At 41.0% G+C, this 17,791-nt stretch overlaps 2 long non-coding RNA genes across 2 annotated transcripts in view; one reads left to right on the top strand and one right to left on the bottom strand.

Moving 5' to 3' along the window:
- LOC147841212 (uncharacterized) overlaps positions 1-17,791 on the bottom strand; it is a 1,204,737-nt gene that overhangs the window by 483,182 nt on the left and 703,764 nt on the right. The gene's annotated exons all lie outside the window — the stretch shown is intronic.
- On the top strand, positions 6,851-9,213 carry LOC141377076 (uncharacterized). Its single transcript, XR_015506475.1, has 5 exons — positions 6,851-6,918; positions 7,846-7,972; positions 8,149-8,234; positions 8,532-8,574; positions 8,672-9,213. It is a non-coding gene; the product is annotated as an uncharacterized LOC141377076 (long non-coding RNA).

Here is a 17,791-nt window from a genome sequence, read left to right as displayed (position 1 = left end):
GGGTGTCTCTAAGGTGTTTGTGTGGTTGCTCGTGTGTTGCATGGTATTTTGTGGTTGCTAGGGTGTCTCTAATGTGTTTGTGCAGTTGCACGGTTGTTGCAGGGTATTTTGTGGTTGCTAGGGTGTCTCTAAGGTGTTTGTGTGTTTGCTTGGGTGTTGCTAAGGGGTTTGTGGAATTTCCTAATTATGGTGTTTTGGGTTATTAGAGTGTTGCTGCAGTGTTTTGTGGTTGCTAGGATATTTTGTGGGTTTCTTAAGTGTTGCAAAGGTGTTTTGTGTGGTTACTTTCTTATTGCTTGGGTCTTTGTGTTGTTAAGAGTGCTGCTATGGTATTTTGTGGTCGCTAGGGTGTCGCTAAGGTGTCTGCGTGGTTGCTTGGTTGTTGCTAGGGTGTTTTGTGTTGTTTATTCAGTGCTGCAAGACTGTTTGTGTGTTTGCTTGGAGTTGCTAAGGTGTTTTGTGGGTTTTTTTAGTGTTGCAATGTTGTTTTGTGTGGTTTATTAGGTGCTGCAAGAGTGTTTGTGCTGTTAGAGTGCTGCTAGGGTGTTTTGTGGTTGCTAGGGTGTCACTATGGTATTTGTGTGGTTCCTCAGTTGTTGTTAGGGTGTTTTGTGTGGTTTATTAGGTGCTGCAAGAGTGTTTGTGTTAGAGTGCTGCTAGGGGGGGTTGTGTTTGCTATGATGTTCCTTAGGTGTTTGTGTGGTTGCTCGGTTGTTGCAGGGTGTTTTGTGGTTGCTAGAGTGTTGCTAAGGTGTTTGTGTGGTTGTTCGGTTGTTGCTAGTGTGTTTTGTGTGGTTTATTAGGTGCTGCAAGAGTGTTTGTGTTGTTGGAGTGCTGCTAAGGTGTTTTGTGGTTGCTAGAATGTTGCTAAGGTGTTTGTGTTGTTGCTAGGGAGTTTTTTGGTTGCTTGGGTGTCGCTAAGGTGTCTATGTGGTTACTCTGCTGTTGCTAGGGTGTTTTGTGTGGCTTATCAGATGTAGCAAGTGTTTGTGTTAGACTGCTGCTAGGGTGTTTAGTGTTGTTAGACTGCTGCTAGGGTGTTTTGTGGTTGCTAGGGTGTTGCTAAGGTGTTTGTGTGGTTTCTCGGTTGTTACTAGGGTGTTTTGTGTGGTTTATTAGGTGCTGCAAAAGTGTTTGTGTTAGAGTGCTGCTAGAGTGTTTTGTGGTTGCTAGGGTGTTGCTAGAGTGTTTTGTGTGGTTTATTAGGTGCTGCAAGAGTGTTTGTGTTAGAGTGCTGCTAGGGGGGGTTGTGTTTGCTATGATGTTCCTTAGGTGTTTGTGTGGTTGCTCGGTTGTTGCAGGGTGTTTTGTGGTTGCTAGAGTGTTGCTAAGGTGTTTGTGTGGTTGCTCGGTTGTTGCTAGTGTGTTTTGTGTGGTTTATTAGGTGCTGCAAGAGTGTTTGTGTTGTTGGAGTGCTGCTAAGGTGTTTTGTGGTTGCTAGAATGTTGCTAAGGTGTTTGTGTTGTTGCTAGGGAGTTTTTTGGTTGCTAGGGTGTCGCTAAGGTGTCTATGTGGTTACTCAGCTGTTGCTAGTGTGTTTTGTGTGGCTTATCAGATGTAGCAAGTGTTTGTGTTAGACTGCTGCTAGGGTGTTTTGTGGTTGCTAGGGTGTTGCTTAGGTGTTTGTGTGGTTTCTCGGTTGTTGCTAGGGTGTTTTGTGTGGTTTATTAGGTGCTGCAAGAGTGTTTGTGTTGTTGGAGTGCTGCTAAGGTGTTTTGTGGTTGCTAGAATGTTGCTAAGGTGTTTGTGTTGTTGCTAGGGAGTTTTTTGGTTGCTAGGGTGTCGCTAAGGTGTCTATGTGGTTACTCAGCTGTTGCTAGTGTGTTTTGTGTGGCTTATCAGATGTAGCAAGTGTTTGTGTTAGACTGCTGCTAGGGTGTTTTGTGGTTGCTAGGGTGTTGCTTAGGTGTTTGTGTGGTTTCTCGGTTGTTGCTAGGGTGTTTTGTGTGGTTTATTAGGTGCTGCAAAAGTGTTTGTGTTAGAGTGCTGCTAGAGTGTTTTGTGGTTGCTAGGGTGTTGCTAAGGTGTTTTGTGTTGTTAGAGTGCTGCAGGGTATTTTGTGGTTGCTAGGGTGTCGTTAAGGTGCTTGTGTGGTTGATCGGTTGTTGCTAGGGTGTTTTGTGTAGTTTATTAGGTGTTGCAAGAGTGCTAATGTTAGATTGCTGCTGGGGTTTTTTGTGTTGTTCGAGTGTTGCCAGGGTGTTTTGTGGTTGCTCGGGTGTTGCTAAGATGCTTTGTGTTGTTTATCAGGTGTTGCAAGAGTGTTTTTTCAGGTTACTATAACCTGTATAAAGTTATATAAGTGCTAGGGTGTTTTGTGTGTGTGCTGAGGTGTTGTTGAAATGTTTTGTGTAGTTGATCATGTGTTGTTAGGGTGATTTGTGTGGTTGCTTTGGTCAGGATGTGATACGTGGCTGTGTGTGTGTGTGTGTGTGTGTGTGTGTGTGTGTGTGTGTGTGTGTGTGCGTGTGCGTGTGTGTGCGTGTGCGTGCGTGTGCGTGCGTGTGTGTGTGTGTGTGCATATATGTGCGTGCGTGTGTGTGCATTGCTCTCCTGCTGCTGTGATTGATCTGGTAAATCCCTCTGGTCAGTGTTTGTAGCAGATGAAAGGTCTTTCAGATGCTGGAGAGCTCCAGAACTCCCTCTGCGAGTGCTTAAACTCTGTGCTTCTGTGTTTCTCTTCAGTGTTTTAACAGCAGACAATCATCTCAGTGATTCTTGAGCAGCTCCATACTGTAAGATCATCTCAGTTACTCTACTGTCATTCCCGTAGCATTATTCTGTTCAAATTCTTGATTCTGATTGGCTGTATGGATAATACATAGACATACATCTGAAGGCAATTTTTTTTCAGTGGTTAGCACTGTCGCCTCACAGCACGAAGGTCGCTGGTTCGAGTCTCGGCTGGGCCAGTTGGCATTTCTGCGTGGAGTTTGCATGTTCTCCCTGTGTTGGCGTGGGTTTCATCCGGGGGCTCCAGTTTCCCCGACAGTCCAAACACATGGGCTATAGCACAGGTGTCAAACTCAGTTACAAAAGGGCCGCAGCTCTGCACAGTTTAGTTCCAACCCTAATTAAACACACCTGATCAAACTAATTGAGTCCTTCAGGCTTGTTTGAAACCTACAGGTAAGTGTGTTGGAGCAGGGTTGGAACTAAACTGTGCAGGGCTTCGGCCCTCCAGGAATTGAGTTTGACACCCCTGGGCCATAGGGAATTTGGATTAACTAAACTAGCTGTAGTGTATGAGTGTGTATGGTTGTTTCCCTGTACTGGGTTGCAGCTAGAAGGGCATAAAACACACGCTAGAATAGTTGCCGGTTCATTCCACTGTGGCAACCCCTGATTAATAAGGGACGAAGCTGAAGGAAAATGAATGAATATTAGTTCAGTTAAGTTATTTATGAATAAGTTATTAATTTTCATTTGGCTACAGGACAAACTACTGTTGTGAAATGGCCTGCCTATTTAATCTGAACCTAGTTAAGTCTTTAAATTGCAGTTTAAACTGAATACTTGTTTCAAATCTGAGTTTCTTTCTTCTGTTGAACACTAAAGTATACAATATAGTTTAAAGAATGTGGAAAACAGATCATTGACTTGGATAGTATTTTCTTTTCCTGCTATGGAAGACAATGGCTGCTAGTTTCCAACCTTCTTCAAAATATATCCTTTGGTGATGAACAGAAAAAAAAGTCAGTAAAAATCTGGAACCATTTAAGCGTGATCAAATTTCCATTTTTAAAGTGAACTATCCCTTTAAAGAGAGACGTGAGATTCACAGAGAGAGAAGAAAGCGATGCGTTCATCTTCCCTGAAGTATATTTTAAAACTCAACATCTGATTTCATCAAATGAGCGCAGGAGCAATCATATAACTCTTACGGACATGCTGAAACCCAAGACCAGACTCTCAGAGACATTAAAAGCATCTTCTAATGAGAGTTTGATGAGGTAAATTATACATGGCACCTTTCCTGCTTCAAAAAGACCTTTCGAAAAATGAATAATTTAATAAACCCTAAGTATTTCTTCCTTGTATGTTAATACCTTCCAGAGGAATGAAAGAGTCTGTTTCACCGGCTCGCTTTGACAGCTTTTAGAGATTTTATTCAGTGCCAGATTGATGTGTATGTATAAGAATGTGATGTATTCAGAGTTATTTTATAGTGTGCACACACATACACACACAAACATATACACTCACCGGCCACTTTATTAGGTATACCTGTTCAACTGCTCTTTAATGCAAATTTCTAATCAGGCAGTCACATAGCAGCAACTCTTGACCAACATGGTCAAGACGGTCTGCTGCAGTTCGAAGTGAGCATCAGAATGGGGAAGAAAGAGGGCTTACGTGACTTTGAACGTGGCATGTTTGTTGGTGCCAGACGGGTTGGTCTGAGTATTTCAGAAACTGCTGATCTACAGAGATTTTCACGCACAACCATCAGAGAATGGTCTGAAAAAAAAAGATAATATCCAGTGTGCGGCAGTTCTTTGGGTTCAAATGCCTTGATGATGCCAGAGGTCAGAGGAGAATGGCCAGACTGGTTCCAGCTGATAGAAAGGCAACAGTAACTCAAATAAGCACTCGATACAACTGAGCTCTGCAGAAGAGCATCTCTGAACACACAACACGTCCAACCTTGAGGCGGATAGGCTACAGCAGCAGAAGAGCACACCGGGTGCCGCTCCTGTCAGCTAAGAACAGGAAACTGAGGCTACAATTCACACAGACTCACCAAAACTGGACAATAGAAGATTGGAGAAACGTTGCCTGCTCTGATGAGTCTCCATTTCTGCTGACACATTCAGATGGTCGGGTCAGAATTTGGGGTCAACAACATGAAAGCATGGATTCATCCTGCCTATCGATGGTTTTGGCTGGTGGTGGTGTTGTAATGGTGTGGGGGATATTTTCTTGGGCCACTTTGGGTCCATTAGTACCAATTGAGCATCGCTTCAACACCATAGCCTACCTGAGTATTGTTGCTGACCATGTCCATCCCTTTATGAGCACAGTGTCTCCATCTTCTGATGGCTACTTTCAGCAGAATTACACACCATGTCATAAAGTGCAAATCATCTCAGACTGGTTTCTTGAACATGACATAATGAGTTCACTGTACTCAAATGGCCTCCACAGTCACCATATCTCAACCCAATAGAGCACCTTTGGAATGTGGTAAAACGACAGATTCACATCATGGATGTGCAGCCAACAAATCTGCAGCGACTGCGTGATTCTATCATGTTAATATGGAGCAAAATCTCTGAGGAATACTTCCAGTGTCTTGTTGAATCTATGCTACAAAGGTGTATAGCAGTTCTGAAGGCAAAATGGGTCCAACCCTATACTAGTAAAGTGTACCTAATAAAGTGGCCAGTGAGTATATACAGTATTTTAATCACAGACAGAGCACTATAGATCAATGCAAACAAACAAACTATTTTTACTTGTTCAGTACTGCACAAAAAAATAGAAATATATAATAAATAATAACAGTTGTCTGAGGAATAATTCATGCATGAAATAACATTTTATCTGTCATCATTTAACTCACTGTCATATTCCAGACATGTATGACCCTGTTTGGCTTGACCATATGGCCAGAAAGCAGAAAAACACATTTTCTGAAAATGATAACTTGTGCAGAGATGACAGGATTAGCCTTTATTTTTATGCATTTGGCAGAAGATTTTATCCAAAGCAGCTTATAATGCATCGACCGTATACATTTGATGAGATCATGAGTGAAGAGGCTTTTCAAACATCAGAACAATAAAAGTGCTTTACTTTAACATGCAGATTTATCTTTTTTCATACTCAAGAATGCATCCATTTAATATGTATTATTTATAAATGTCTGTATAGGAATTAATATATAGAGGTGTATATATGTATAACAGTTGTAATTATTAGCCCTCCTGAATTATTAGCCCCCCTGTTTATTTTCCCCCCAATTTCTGTTTAACAGGGAGATTTTCTTCAACACATTTTTAAACATGATAGTTTTAATAACTCATCTCTAATAACTGATTTATTTTATCTTTGTCATGGTGTAAATAATATTAACTAGGTAAATAATATTTAACTAGATATTCTTTAAGATGCTAGTATTCAGCTTAAAGTTACATTTAAAGGCTTAACTAAGGTAATTAGGCAAATTAGGGTAATTAGGCAAGTCATTGCATAACGATGGTTTGTTTTGTAAACAATCCAAAACTAATATTGCTGTACACAGCAAATTCATCTGAGTTAAATTCTCGGTGTTGAAGCATTTCAGAGTAAAGTGTTGACGTTAAAGAGTTAGATTTTGATAAATGAATATAATAAGAGTTAGAATTGATTTTTTTCAGTGCGAAATCAAGGAGTTATCTTTTCAACACTTGATGGTGTTATTTCCAACATCCGGGAATTCATGCAGCCCCAGTCACTGAAGAAATTTCCAGACGCCATTTTCCATCTGAGGTTTAGAACAGCAACTGGTGAGTCAAACTACCTAAATGTTGGTATTTTACTGACTTTCTTTAAGGAAATACAGTTGTAAACATATTGTTAAGTCCATAACTTTAGAATGGAGTGACAATTTTAATCTTCTGCGGTTCATTCATGGTCGTTTGTGTATCTAGCTTAACTGCATTACTATTCACTACTTTTCAAGAATGTTTTTATATATGCTCACGCATACATAGTGCATAAAAACATCAAATGTACATGTTCAACACATTTCTGTCACGCTTAATGCCATTGTGTGCGTTGTTACCCATCTGTAAAATAAAATCGACACTTCTCCTTTAATTCGAAGCAAACTAGCGAGGGAATCCCGGGAGCAGCCTAGCCTACTCTGCCCGGATGCTAACGGCAACACAGGACGGTTTCCATACGCTCTGGAGAGTTTCTAAAACATATCTGGTGAGTAAATGAACATATGCTTACTTGTAAAAGGCTTCCTGACTAAAACATATGATTGTTTGTTATTCGTGTACGTTAATTAGATTATTTTAAACACCGCGGGCCTTTTAAACTGGTTCATTCGTGGCCGTCCATATACCGTTAGTTCATAGACTCGCGCGATAACGTACGCTTGAATTATATTAGGCGTTGACAACCATTAAAGTCGGAATGTTAACATTAATGTCTTTAAATGACCGCGTTTGCACTTTCTCAGACATTTAAGGTTACAGAAGTCTCCCGGAAGTTGCGGGACTAACGTTAACGTTATCCCGCAAATGCACAGAGACTCCCAGATGCCCAAGTAGATGCCCGCAAATGAATGATAATCTCCCGGAAATCGCGCGTCTCCCGCCCGGTCATTAAACACTTTGCACACCCCTCTCCACCGCATCCCTCCCAGCTCTTCAGGTACGTCGCGCGCAACTCATCCCATTGCTCTTCAGGTTATCATCTCTCCCGCTACCTCCCGCAAATCAACTCTGTATCCCCCGAAAATTACTTTTCCCAACTCGGGATGTCTGACGTTAGTAAGTTAGGCTATTTATGTAGTCAGGAACATCTTAGTCAAGCTTTTTCTCCCGCATGATATTGTGCTTAAAACTATAGGCTAAACTTAGCATGTACTGTACACAACATTTCCTTTTTATTAAAGACAATTTAGTGCGTTGTAAACAGCCACCTGTCTGTAAAATTAATCAACTGATTCATATTTGAGCAGCCTAATGATGATACAGGTTTGATTTGTAGATTTATTATCAATAATCAACATCTGGATCAAAAGATATCTGAAAAAGTGTGAGGCATACTTTGTGATGTTCATCTCTCCTTTTTATCTGAAGGTTATGCATATGTGTTAGATACTAATTTTTTGTTTTTTTTTAACAGCCACAGTTCTCTGTACAATAACACAAGACCCTGTGACGGTGGCTGATTAGAGACGGATGGTGTATTTCCAGAGTTGGTGAAATGACCAAGCACACCTTCTTGGTCATATGTGGTGATAATAATGAAGGTATGTTTGAGAAAGTTCTGTATTTGTTTCACAATAAGCTAAGAGGGTATTAGAGCATTAGAGAATAACAAATGACATGAAGGTGATAAGTTTTGTAATGTGGGTGAACTGTTATTTAAATAATGTTTTGCTCTTTACTTTGCACTTTTCCTCTTCTCCTTATCCTAATATTTTAGATTATATTTGGACCTGAAACATCTGCTAGACTCCAGTAAAGGTGGCATCAATACTGGACCTGAAAGGGCCTAACAAGTTGAATCTGGTAAAGAAACACGCACGCACGCACACGCTTACAGAAAACTGTTGTTTATGAAGTTTATGAATATTTTTTACACTGTGGCCAATATTTTGGGGAAGTCAGCATCACTAAATGATATAAAAGATTTTAAGCTCCTCTAAATTTTGCTCCAAGTGTTGTGTTAAATTCAGGATTCTGGACAGACAGCTGCCTGTTTTTCCAGTTCTAGTCATAGTGGTTAACCTAATTGTTTTTGGAGATCCAACAGTGATGTACTGTATGTGTTTTTTCTACTTTTCCATATCCTGTCACCTCAACCAGCTGGGAGAGTCAAGTTGTGGATCATCATGAAGATTTTCAAAAAGTGAGTTTAGATTTCTTGAATGTTTTATTTACTTTAAATGTTCTTTTAAATATATCATAGAATTTGATTGCAATTTGTTTTCAAACATTTTTCTTAGTCATGCTAGAGTCTTGAAGAGTTCTTAGATGAGCATCACCCTATATCCGTGCATCAGGAACCACCAGACGAGCGATCAGCAGCTGCTACATCGTCATGGATAAAAGGTCATCCTGTGGCTGGGAAGCACTTCATTCACAGGACATGCTTGGTGAGATTTCCTAGCTCCAGTTTGTTTTCACACAAGTTTACAGCATTTATACCTTCATTTAAACTGCCGTGTTTGATATGGAGGACCAAGGAAACACCAGAAGTGAAAGATTTGCACGCCAAGTTGTTTAAAATGTAATTTCACAAGAAAACTGTGAGTTCAGAAGTAAACTATGAGTGACGCTACATTGAACTTTCAAATGGCTCTGATGAAACATCAAGTTTGGACCAAAGGACTGAAACAGCCTTTTTGAGCACTGGTCATACATATTTTGTTGATACTGTCTGTACTAATAAAACATTTAAAGCATATTTGACATTGTTGCATTTTAAAAACTGAATGAATTGTTGAAGTGGTGAATGTTTTCAAATAAAATGTTTTTTCTTTTATAATTTACAGTCTATTTAACCTTTTTACCATATTTACACTCAAGAGAGTTGAATAAAATAACAATATATTACACCAGGCGGTGTTAAATATAGTTACATTTTTTAACTCTGCCCAGAGTTAAAATCAACCCTTACTTCGGTGTCAATGTCCCAACCCTTTTGAAAGTGTTGATTTAACTCTGTTTTGAGTGGACCCCATGAGACACTTTCAAAGTGTTGAAATTAACACCCATAGAGTTGTTTTGGGTCCCCATATTTTGCTGTGTAGGAGTGTCACAATCTCCAGCGATCATAACTCCATAGATCGCTGGATCTCACTCACAATAACTTTTGGACTACAATTCCGCCATTTCTGGACTACATATTCATTCATGCACTCCGTTCACACTCACACATGCTTCCTCATCTAGACTAATTCCTCGCACCTCCTGAGGATTGTCAAAGACTGATTGCACACACCATTTAAGCAGCACACTCACTCACTCCCATGGCCTGAGTCTTGTTTACTGTAAGTAGCACTACAACGCGTTTCCTTAGCCTTGTTAGCCTCCCTGTCTTAAGCTGCGTCCCAAATCGCATACTTATGCACTATTTTACGCCATTTTGTAGTATAAATAGTGTAAGTAGTGTGTTCACACTGAAAACTCTAAAAATAATAAGTGCACTTTAATTACTCAGATGATGCACTCATTCAGACACTAAAATGTAGTGTGTAAAGATGGACACTTTACGCACTCAACGACTGCAGGTTTGCTTACGTAGGGGAAGGGGCAGAGCTATCGGGCTCACATGTTGGATAACTTTATTTATTTTGGATGGTGAAAGCAAAATTCTCCTACGAGAGGGATTTATAGCGCCTCCCGATGGTGAATGCGGCAATACTCCCGGCAGGTATTATTTGATAATTCGGTCGTTTATTGATTTGGCAACCGTCAAACGTCATCAGGGAAACAGTTTGAATTTCCGCTTAGTAAAAAACTATTAGTGTGCCATTTGGGACGACACTACATACATATACTATCCTGTTGAGTGTGTAAGTGCATAAGTACATAGTGCATGAGTGCATAGTGTATAGTGTGCCATTTGGGACGCAGCTTTAGTCTGCCGCCTGCCTTACGACCTCTCGCATGTTACTTTGACTACGATTCTGGATTGTCCTCACACACCTGTTTGCACTCGTATTGACCTTTGCTTGCCTGACCACTGATTAAACCTGCATTTGGGTCCTACCTCGGTTGTTTGTGTCACTCCACGTGGTTACAAGGAGGTTTATAATATTGACCTTAAAATGGTTTTAAAAATTAAAAACTGCTTTTATTCAAGACGAAATACAACAAATAAGACTTTCTCCAGAAGAAAAAACATTATAGGAAATACTGTGAAAAATTCCTGAATTTTGGAAAAATTCTGGAAAAAACAATTTCAGGAGGGCGAATAATTTTCACTTCAACAGTACATACGTTTATTTGTTTTCAGAGGGTGTGTAAATGATGGCAGAAATTAATTTTTTTGACTGTTAAGTTTGCATGAAATCAAAATGCACTCTTCTTATTTTTATATGTTTATAGTAGCTCTTGCTATTAATAATGTGTCTGTGCACTTCATTCATTTGCAATAATTTCATAAATTTGAATCCAAAGCCATATCTTTTCCTCCCTCTCGAAATGACATTCTTTACTTCCTGGTCACGTGGAATTCCTTTACGCCCCATTCACACGGGGCTTCAGCATCAACGCTTGACAGAGAGCGTGTCTGAATTTGAGGCTGATGCGATCGTCATAGTAGCATCAGCCAATAGAATTAGTCAGCTATCAGCTACTGTCTGAGCTGGTGTATTTGCATACAGCAATCTGATTGGCTGATGCTTTCGTCGGCGGTTGAAAAGTTGAAATATCCCAATTTCTGCAGCGAGCAACGCCACTGAATCGGCGCCGACAGATCCACAATGCAGTTCGGCAAAGCCTAAGGTCGCCCATTCAAAGTGAATGGGAAGCGTTGAAGCTGGCGCCCCATGTGAATGGGGCATTAGGATGGGACTATTCATAATTTACAGTGGGACATTTCCTTAGGCCAGGCCTATCAGTCTTTAGGGCGGGACTATCCATAATTTAGGGCGTAACTATCAGTCCTTTAGGGTGAGGCTATCAGTCTTTTAGGTCGGGGATGTCAGTTTTTAGTGCCGAACTATATGTGATTTAGGGCAGGGCTCTCAGGTCTTTAGGGTGGTACTATCAGATATTTAGTACGGAGTTGTTAGTCCTTTAGGACAGGCCTCTTAGTCCTTACTATCCATAATTTAGGAAGGGGCTATCAGTCTTTTACGGTGGGACTATCAGTCTTTTAGGTTGGTACTATCAGTCCTTTAGGGCGGGACTATCAGTCCTTTAGGGTGAGGTTCTTAGTCCTTTAGGACAGGGCTATCCGTAATTTAGGCAGGTACTATCAGTCTTTTATGCCAGGGCTATCAGTCTTTAGGGTGGGACTATCAGTTCTTTAGGGTGGGATTATCAGTCATTTAGGGCAGGGCTTTCAGTCCTTTAGGGTGGGACTATTATTAATTTAGGGTGGGGCTATCAGTCATTAGGGCAGTACTATCAGTCATTTCAGATGGGGCTATCAGTCCTTTAGGGCGGGCCTATCATTAATTTAGGGAGGGGCTATCTGTAATTTAGAGTTGGACTATCAGTTATTTAGGGTGGGACTATCAGTCTTTTAGGGCGGAACTATCAGTTATTTAGGGTGGGACTATCAGTCTTTTAGGGCGGAACTATCAATTATTTAGGGCGGGCTCTCAGTCTTTTAGGGTGGGCATATCAGTAATTTAGGGGGGGGCTATCAGTCATTAGGGCAGGACTATCAGTCATTTCGGACCAGGCCATCAGTCTTTTAGGGTGGGATTATTAGTAATTTAGGGCAGGGCTATCAGTCATTTAAGGCAGGGCTATGAGTCCTTTAGGGCGGGGCTATCAAGCAGGGCTATTAAGGATTCATTCATGAATTTTTCTTCATTTTGTTAGCAATGCCCATTTTCAACTATCTAGTCAGTTTCCAGTTTCCTCTTTCAAATTTTTTTATTTTTATTTTGTTTCAAGTGGATGTGGATTGTGGAAAAAATTGAAAAAAAAACTTCTGTTTCATGCCAACTTGAATTTGTATGTAGATTATCCTTAATTAAAATTTTGACTAACTCAAAGTGCAGTAAATTATGACCCAGATTGCAGTCAATAAATTGTAGGTAGTTTTTTATTTTATTTTATATATATTTACATGCTGTTTGGAGACTTTGCAGCAGGTACCTTGATGTCAAAACAACATCAAAAACATATCAAAACATCTAATCCATTTGATGTCAAAACCTTGATGTGTGTCTGTCATCTATACAGTGATGTCCTTTTAACAGCCAAATTTAGTCCCACCCTAAAGAAGGTTGCTGGTTCGAGCTTCGGCTGGGTCAGTTGGCGTTTCTGTGTGGAGTTTGCATGTTCTCCCCGTGTTTGCGTGGGTTTCATCCCGGTGCTCCGATTTCCCCGAAAGTCCAATGACATGCGGTACAGGTGACTTGGGTAAGCTGAATTGGCCATATGCGTATGTGTGTGACTGAATGTGTATGGATGTTCCCCAGTAATGGGTTACGGTTGGAAGTGCATCCGCTGCATAAAACATATGCTGGATAAGTTGGTGGTTCATTCCACTGTGGCGATCCCAGATTAATAAAGGGACTAAGCCGAAAAGAATGTGAATGAATGAATGAAAATAATGCACATAATGTATAACACATCACTTCTCAATTGTGCAATGTTTTCTAATAATTCAATGGCACATCTGCAATTGTTCCTTAAACGTATGTAAGTTCAGTCGAAGCACAGAAAATACTGGATAAGATTATTCTGCAGTTTCATTTACTGTGCTAATGGTGCAGAAATAATGCTGTTACCCTTTTAAATTCAGCATTATTTTATTTTTCAGCCCATTTTATGCATGCAACATGATGTGTTTCTCAGTGAAAGTGGATCAAAAAAAAAAACTAAATGCAGGCTGGAACATCCTATTAAAGCAGTGAATTTATTTCAGCTATATCAAGGCAGAAGCATAATAAAAACAGATGGTGCTCCAGTTTGGTGTGGTCACCTCTCCACTGTGTCTGCGAGCCTCAGGCTGCACTAAAAACACCACTGTCATATGAAATAGCTGGAGGAGAAAAAGAGAAAGAGCGATAGAGGGATAATGAGAGGAGTCTCTGAGGAATCAGACAGAAGAGCTCATTTCCAGGTTTCCTCTTCAAGCACATTAGAAACGACTGTAACATTATTCAGCCTGAATACATTACAGATGGAGACACGCTTCGCTCAACAAAAGCTAATCAATGTCTCTTCATCTTTAACATTATAGGATATCATTGTATAGTTCACAGCAATATTAATTTGTAATCATTTATTAAATAACTACTGTTAAATATTGATATATGTAAATAATCAATATTATTTGTCCCCGTAAAAAATATAATTTATTTTCTGTTGGCTACAGAACAAAGCAAACTGTGTGTGTGTGTGTGTGTCAGGTTCAGGTGTTGAAGCTCTGGGTTTCGCAGCTGAAAGCGGCACCAGATGGGCAGCGACAGCTCTGACGGGTGGCTTTAAATCTCCAGTGTCAGTGGAGTATTTTGGGCTTCTGGAGACACCGTATCCTCGGGCTCTGCACAGTTGATAATAGTGCGACAACAGAAATAAAAGCAGATAATTGGACTCTATCAGCACCACACAAAGCCTGAGGTACAACACAGCCCGCGGCTTCATGCTAATCTCCTGAGCTCAAGGGTTTATCGATAATTATTCATCAGCCGAAAAAGACTAAACAGCATGTCGGATGATTGACAGCTTCTGGAAACTGCAGCTGTAAATATACTGTTGTTGTCCTGGAGTCAGAAGACTATAGCTGGAGCTGTCAGACTGATATGTTTCCCTGTAAAACAATGCATTACTTTTATGGTAAAGAAATGACAGCTGTGGTTGCCTGAATTTTACTGTTAAAAACACAGAAGAAACCATTAAAAGTTTCTAAATTATACTGTAAACTCATTCATTCATTCATTTTCTTGTCGGCTTAAGCCTGGTTTATACTTCTGCATCAAGTGACCGGTGTAACTCACGGCGCATGCAACGCGCGTGGCTGTGCATTTATACTTCTGCGCGCTGTCTCTGTTGGTCTGCATTAACACTTCCGAAATGCTAGTTGGCAGTGAAGTGTAAATGTTCCTCTGTGTCGAGTTTCTTTGGTGCTATTTTGCTTTTCCTGAACACTTCCGGGATGTACAAGTGTCTCAAACTCGCTCATTTTGAAGCAGGAACCGGCGGACGTGCAACAACTTTAACTATGAGGTAAACACAAAACAAAACTTTCCATCCGGAGCTCCTTCACGGGACTCCACACTTGTAAACAATCGCTCCATCAGGCTCGCACCATTCACGCGGCTCTCGGTCCCACCCAGACTCGTCAGCGCTACCAAGCCGACCTATCACAGAGCTTGCGCTACGCGTCATTGCGACGTGTAGTTACATTTTTCGAGAGGTGCACGTCAGCGACGCCGATGGCCACGGCGAAGGGCTATGCGTCAGCCCCGTAGCATACACCGGCGTTTGACGCAGAAGTATAAATCAGCCTTAAGTCCCTTTATTAGTCCGGGGTCAGAATGAACTGCCAACTTATCCAGCAAGTTTTTATGCAGCGGATGCCCTTCCGGCGGCAACCCATCTCTGGGAAACATCCATCCACACACTCACACTCATACAGTACGGACAATTTAGCCTACCCAATTCAACTGTACCGCATGTCTTGGGGACTGTCGGGGAAACCGGAGCACCCGGAGGAAACCAACGCGAATGCAGGGAGAACAAGCAAACTCCACACAGAAATGCCAACTGAGCCGAGGATCAAACCAGCGACCTTCTTGCTGTGAAGCGACAGCACTACCTACTGCGCCACTGCTTCACCTGTACAGTAAACTACCGTATTTCATTCATTTATAGAAAATCCAAAAGTTTTAAAGTACTATAGTACTGATAAAGTAATAAAGGCAGTAAAATCGATGTAAATCATTCTAAACATGCACATAAAAAAAAAAACATTTTAAACTTGTAAAACTCATTCTTGACACGTTTGATGATGACTGATGATCACAGAGAGCTCAACAGACTGAGGGTGCTTTCACACCTGTGAATCGATTCAGTTGTTCCGAAACAGAGATTACAATTGTTACATTGTTGCTCTTTGCTCTTGGAGCGTGCGAGTAAACTCTCCTTACATTGGTCAGAGTGTCAGGGTTTATTTTGCAGCGTCCCGCTCAGCTGTCAGGAGAGGTGGTGGTTTGGTGGTGATTGACAGGGTGCGCGCGTGACGTGTCTGAGGAGAGATGTGGTGGGGAGGGGTGAGAAGGGTGCGTGACGATGCCTATTTGAGGACTGGGAGGGAGACGCGAGATTACCGAGAGATCATCACTCGTTTGCGGGCATCCGGAGACTCGCGAAACTTCCCGCCCTACTCATAATTCTCTCTTCATATAGCCGTAAGCCTATTACATATCCATAAAACACTGTGATATAACCGGCCTCGGATCGGATCGCTTTCTCACTGCAATCGAACCACTCCAGGGTTCATTTCAATCGAGCCGAGACCACCTCACTCAGGCGATCTCGGAGCGATTACTTTGGTGCGGAACAGAGCGCGATTGCCCTGTTCACATATACCAAACGAACCGCGCTAACTGGGCAAACGAGATACGTTCTGAAACAAAAGTGTAGGTGTGAAAGCACCCTTATTTTGCCAGTTGCTTTGCACACGTCCTGTCCTGTCTTTGTCTTTTATTATTTGTTTTTATTTTCTTATTATCTCTTATTCCTGTTTATGTAAAGCACTTTGAATTGCCACTGTGTAGGAAATGTGCTATATAAATAAACTTGACTTGCCTTGTTGACATGATTATATGTGTTACTACAGAGACATGTTAACACGCAGCTGTCAATCAATTAGGTGGGCGAGGAAACAGCACTCCTACATCACACTGTGGTCGGCCTCAAAATGAGAGGTATTTGTATCCTATTTTAACATCAAGATGTCTAAAAAATAAGAGATTAATTGTGTTTTTATCACTTCAGTATGACTGTGGACACACTAAGCCTACACACAGTTGTCCAAACAGCTTACAAAAGATGATTTTCATCATAGGTGCCCTTAATAGCAGGGCTTAACTTGTGCCGGAACACGCCGGCACACACCTCTGAAATCTGATCCAGCACCTCATTTTACCGATCCCACTTCTTCCCCATCCGCTGTTCACTTCTTCCGTTACTCCCCAATCCTCTTCACTTTCGTCCGCGACAACCAATCTCCATCTCTTAACTTACATCCGTTAACCCCCCCCCAGACACCTATAGATCCTCGGGTAGCATGCCAGATACATTACCCCGATCTGTTCCGAGACCTTGCGATTCACAAATGATCTACTCCTTATTAGTATTTACAAGTTTAAGTAGCCTGAACATACAGTAAAACAAATAAGTTGTCCCAAAAATTGTGTTGTTTCTGCTTATCTTTACTAATGGGTCGTTCATGAACGATTCATTCATTTTGAACGAATCTTTAATATGATTCGGGAGCCACGAGTCCTCTCAGGGAGTGATTCGTTCATCCGCGCGTGCGCACATTTGTGCAGGTGGTATCGTTCACTTCAAGTCTTTTGAGTCATTTATGGCGAAAATGCAGAAGCCAATCACATGCGTTTAGAGCCGAAAAAAGAATTGAACCGTTTATCTCTCGAGTCCTCTATCGGGTTTGAGTCATTCGTTCCTCACGGGCCAATCATATGCGTTTAGAGCTGGAAAAAGAGTTGAATTGAAAGGTGAACTAATTATCATGGCTCCTATCGACTCAGACTGTGTGCATTGGTTAAGATTATATGTGACTGTCAGTGTAACGTGAACGAACCACTGATATTTGAAGACATGAAGAGGTGAGCTGAGCAAAGAGACGACAATACCTTCATAGACAAAAGAGCAGGTCAACATTGGATTATTATTTTCTCCTTCTGTTAGTATTCTATTGATGACTTATTTGTCGTCTGATCAACCTTTTGGGCTAGTTGTAGATGTGTTTGGAAGCAATTTGTAACATTTTAATAATATTTTGGCAAATTGAACCAAATGAACGAAATGACTTGAAAAAAGATTCATTCATCTCGATGAACGACACTCAAAGATCCGAGTCAGTAAAATGATCCAAACTTCCCATCACTACTCATTTTAAATAAGTAGCTTGAACAAACAGCAAATGTCCTATTTTAAGTGTACCAAAACTAAACTAATAATAATAAAAAATAAAATAAAATACAACTAAATTGCAAAGTAGCATCACAGGATCTGGATGAAAATAATCTAAATTTGAATCGTTTGTAGGCAACACAGTGGTGCAGTGTGTAGTCGCCTCTCAGCAGGAAGATTGCTGGTTCGAGCCTTGGCTGAGTCAGTAGGCATTTCTGTGTGGAGTTTGCATGTTCTCCTCATGTTGGCATGGGTTTCCTCCAGGTGCTCTG

This window comes from Danio rerio, chromosome 13, assembly GCF_052040795.2.
Source record: "Danio rerio strain M-AB ecotype USA chromosome 13, GRCz13ab, whole genome shotgun sequence".
Classification (NCBI taxonomy): domain Eukaryota; kingdom Metazoa; phylum Chordata; class Actinopteri; order Cypriniformes; family Danionidae; genus Danio; species Danio rerio.
The sequence above is the reverse complement of the archived record's forward strand: the minus strand, read 5'-3'. Positions and strand labels throughout refer to the sequence as shown.